Source organism: Podarcis liolepis (genome assembly GCF_965112155.1).
Source record: "Podarcis liolepis genome assembly, chromosome: 4".
NCBI lineage: Eukaryota > Metazoa > Chordata > Lepidosauria > Squamata > Lacertidae > Podarcis > Podarcis liolepis.
Window position 1 is genome coordinate 76,119,995 of NC_139558.1, and position 4,947 is coordinate 76,124,941.

Sequence of the window (4,947 nt, forward strand, 5' to 3'; positions counted from 1 at the left end):
CAAAACGTTTGACTCGCAAGGTGTTTGACTTCTGAGGTACGACTGTATAGTCTAGGCAAAATAAAGACTTGGACAAAATTAAAAACTAGCAGAGAGGGGACAGCTGCTTGGGCCAGAGAGGTGATAAATGACTCCCTGCAGGAGAGAGTGGTCCCTGCCTGCTTAAAGGAGGCACAGGTAAAACCACTCCTCAAGAAGCCTTCCCTGGATTCGGACAATCTAAGTAGCCATCATCCAGTTGCCAATCTCTCCTTCTCGGGCTTGGTTCCTGAGTGGGTGCCTGTGGACCAGATTCAGGCAATCTTGGAGAAAACTGATTTTCATCAACATAAGATGAAAGCCTACTGGTCAAGTGCCTATATGATTTGAATGGCTCATATATTATTGTCCTATGCACACCTCCCATATTTAAGTCATTTCTATAGGTGTTGGCGACGGGTGGGGTGGGGTTGATGGGGGGGTGGCAGGTAGGCAGGTTTGGTGAGCATGCAAGCAGGTGCAGCAGCCCCTAGTCATACATAATTTTAAAATGCTATTCCTTTTTTCATAAATTGGTGGATAATGGTCTAGGGGATGGGGGGAAGCAGAAGAAATTATCCATGCAGCACTAATACACACCAATCCTAAACATGTGTCCTTGGAAATGATCCAAGGGACATTTGCTGAAGTACAGTGATTAGGACCACAGTCATGGGAATGGTTCTTAATTATTCAGGGGAGGCTCAGATGTGGAGTTCCTCATCAGACAGTAAAGCCTGTGTAGATTCTGCTAGGGTTTGTGTGTGTGCCCATTACTCTTTGCTGTATTTCTCCACAGAATCATGCTAATGATCTCCCATGAAAGCAAAAAAGATTGTTGGAAGTAGGCTACGTTCTCTTCCTATAAAGCGAAGAGATAATAGACCTTCCATACCTCACTCGGCTGATGAAAGGATAAATGCTTTAGAGACTGTAAGGTGCTCGCAGATGCTATGGTAACGGAAGGCTGCCTAAATTTCCTTATGCAGATTTGCACTTCAGTGGCCAAGGCCGCAATCTTGAAACCACTTATTTGCAAGTAGCCCTACTGGAATTATGGTGAGACCTAGCAATGTAGTCCAATCAGAACTGCCACCCAAGTTTCAGTCTACAGTTTCCTGTAACCCTACTTGCCCGTTGTTTCTGGGCTCAGTTGAAAGTGCTCCTATTGAGATTTAAAGTCCTAAATGGCTTAGGATTAGGTTATCTCAGAAACAATCTACTTCCGTTATGAACCTGCCTGGTCTTTTAAGATTGACTTTGTGGTCCCTGTTCTTTGTGCTGCCTATGAGTGATATGAGGTGGATGGGCATAAGCAGAAGGGTGATTGTGTGCAGGAATAATCTGCATAGGCATCTATTTTAGTATGTATATAGTTGATTCATTCAGCCTCTTCATTTCCATGGAATGTGGCTTTGGTTCTGAGCATACCGCCCCCCCCCCCAAAAAAAAGGAAGCCCCAGAAAGAAGCAGTGATGACCACCAATTTGGATGGCTTTAAGTGAGGATTAGACCATTTCATGGAGGATAAGGCTATTATTGGTGGCTATTAACCCCGATGACTGTTCTCTACCTCCACAGTCAGAGGTCGTATGACTCTAAATACCCATTTGCTGTGTGTGTGGCTTCAATTGCAAGATTGTACCGTGATTAAGAAAAGCAGATACTGAACTTGTCCAGGCCCATTCCAGTGGGATGACCAAACTAATCATACAGTGGCATGGCGTGTACCGCCGCCAACAAACCAAATAGTGAAAATTTAAAGCCACAGATACAGCTATATGGTCAACACCCTGATATTTTAAAGTGTTGCTAAGGTTTGGGGCTTCAAGCAGTGATACATCAAAGTGAAAACTGAAGCACAATTTGAAGGGTAGCAAACCCCAACAGGAAAAAGCTGGACAACAAACTGATTCTTGTCAGAGTGGGGAATAGATCAGGGCCCCATGTCCCTGAAGCCTTCATATGAAAAACCAAACAAGTTATTGACTACAGAACCACATATTTGGGAGCCGTCTATTCACACCCCACCACCCATCCATATGCTCTTGGCTAGCCAATCCAACCCATCTACAGAGAAGCCACATCAAAGTTTTGCATTTAAGGAGCATCACTTATTCTCTCTCCATAGGACAAGACCAGATGTAGCCCCCAAGACCTTCTGGCCCTAGGGGTGCTCCCCAGACCACACACCTGTCACCTGGCTCTATGATATCTTCAAGTGCTTTTGTATGGCTAGGTTGTGTCCTTGAACTCTGATAAGGCCTCTGGCTTGCCTGGGTGGATGAATGTAAGCAGGTGTCAGGGGAAAAAACCTTGACTTTTGCATGGGTGGACCATAGTCCCCTTTACAAAGATAAGACCTGCATTTGTTGCTCTGGCCATTTCTGCATCTTATCCCTAGAAAGGTTGCCCATCAGCAAATGTGGTAATCAGGCTGAGAAAGCTCTCTACCCCAGCTATTGAGCATACTCGCTTTGAGCTGATTTATGTCCTAACTTCGTAGTTTTCTTGGAATGCATTGTATATCCTTTGCAGTTTTGCTTCAAAATGTTTTTAACTTTTAAGTTGTCACCCACATATATTTTTATTTTTCATATAAAGGTCAAAATAATAATAATACCATCCATATGTTTAACACCTGAACCGGAGGAATACAACACAATCTCAGCTTTTGCATTATTTTTAAAATTAGTTCCCTGAAGGTTTTCAAATTGGAAATCACAGAAAACAGATGCAAAATACAACAGAATAATCTCAAGATCTGTAAAGGCAGATGCTCAAATTGCATCCAAAGTAACATGCCGGGCAAGGAAAAGTTTCTGAAGAAAAGGAAAATAGCTGTCCTTTACAGCGAGCCAAAATGAAGTGGAAATATAAACCATGGGTTAACCTGGACTTTTCAGTAAGGTACTATAAGCCGAAACCTTTTTGTTGTTGTTGTTTAAAAGTGGTTTTCTTTAGGGAGCCTGTACTGGCAAGTGAAGCCAATGACAAGAACCAGGCAAAGGCACACCTTCAAAGGTTCTAAATGTATAAACGTGCAGTGCTGAGGAATGGTTCCCTGTTCAGAAACCCTGAATTGTCCACCCCAAGCCCTGCCTTATTTCTTCCCCCAAACATCAAGCGAAGGGGGGGTGGCTTAGAGAAACCAAGAGGGGTGAGGTTTAAGCGCACAGTCTATTCCAAGCCCCGGCAGCCTTTAAAATTTTACAGGGGGCTCCCGATTTAAGTGGTACCAATGGAAGGGATGGCAGGGTAAATTAAACCCACGCTAGAAGAGTAATAAATCAATAAACGGCAGGCACAAACACACGCTGCAAGCACACACACACACAACTTAAAATTAGAGAGGAACAGGAAAAGGAACCCTGAGGATCATCTAGTCCAACCCCAGCAATGCAGAAATATTCAGCTGTCCCATACAGGGATCGAATTTGCAACCTTGGCATTATCAGCACCATGCTCTAACCAACTGAGCTATCCAGGCTCTCAAGGACAATGGAGGGGGAAAACGCACCAGCACCCTGGCCAACAAATTAAAATGTAAGGCAAACCCACTCAGTCACCCAGACCAGCCATGCAATTGGACAGGCAAGGGCAATAGAGGGGAAAACGTACAAGCACCCTGGCCAAAAATTAAATAAAAACGCACAGCCACCAAGGCAGAGGCAGGGGAAGGAAAGCGAGGAGACGAGGGAGAAAGAAAGACGGAGCCACACTCACACTCAGACCTCGCTGGGGGCACGTGCTGGGCAAGGGAACAAGCTGCAGCTTAAGAAAGGTAATTCGCGCTCAGACTGCACAAACAAATCAAGCACCAGGAGTGGGGGGAAATAGAAGGTTAAATGTAGTTTTTTACACGGAAAAGAGGACACAGCAAGGCAAACCTGGATGCCTGGGTTTTTAAAAGCAGTAAAGCAATGAGCGCACGCAAGCCTCCTAAAGTTAAAAGGCAAGCCAGGAACCAGGCAGCCTCCACACACACAGACCCCCCCCCCGACTTCAAACCTCGTGGCTCTTCCCTGTGATGACTGTGATGACTCCTAGCTGATGACTCGCGACGGGACGACAAAAAGTGAGGCTGGAAGGCTGGTGCCACAGCAATTTGGGCTGCTAAACACGCCCCCTCGCAGGCACCTGGTTGGGTGCTTGCCCGTGGGCGTAGGCCAGCCAGGTGAGTGGGAGGCAGGGGGTTAATGCCCCCTGCTTGAGGCGGAGTCCGGCTCCCGACCACAACCACTCCCCTCTCTTGCAGGAGGAGAGTCTATCTCAAGATCTGTAAAGGCAGATGCTCAAATTGCATCCAAAGTAATGCACACCTGCAGAGTTTCTTCATGGGAAGAGGGGCCCTGACTATACTGGCAGTAGGGAATGGATCTGGCCCATGTGGTCCCCTCCACACCTTTTTTCAACATGTGGATGGGGTTGTGTGCAACAAAAGCATGCCAGGGGTTGGACCATCAGCGATGTCCTCCTGGTAGTGGTGGGGTGCTGCATATCCTAGGACAGGAATGGGTTGAGGTAAGGTGGTGGTAAGATCTCCAGGTTCTTACTGGTGGCATCTTGCAGGTATAAGATCCAGATGCTCAGCTCCTCAGCCTGGAGGACATCAATGGAAGCTGCTGCTGCCTGGCAACTGGCAACCACCAGAAAAAGAAGCCTTGGGGATATCAGGGGAGGTGATGCCTAGTGGAGGAGGCTGAAGAGCAACTCCAGGAAAGAGCAAGGACAAGGCTAGGCAATGCCATTGTTCTGTCACCATAGGGACACAACACCATTGCTGTTTCTGCTAGCAGATTTGAATGCTTTTATTAGGATGATGAGAATCTTTTGTAATCTGTTCTGAGAGCCTCTCAGAGCTACAACATTGGCTTTATGTATTGCAAACAAAACAAGACAAAAGCTTTAGCAGACAAATTCATTCTG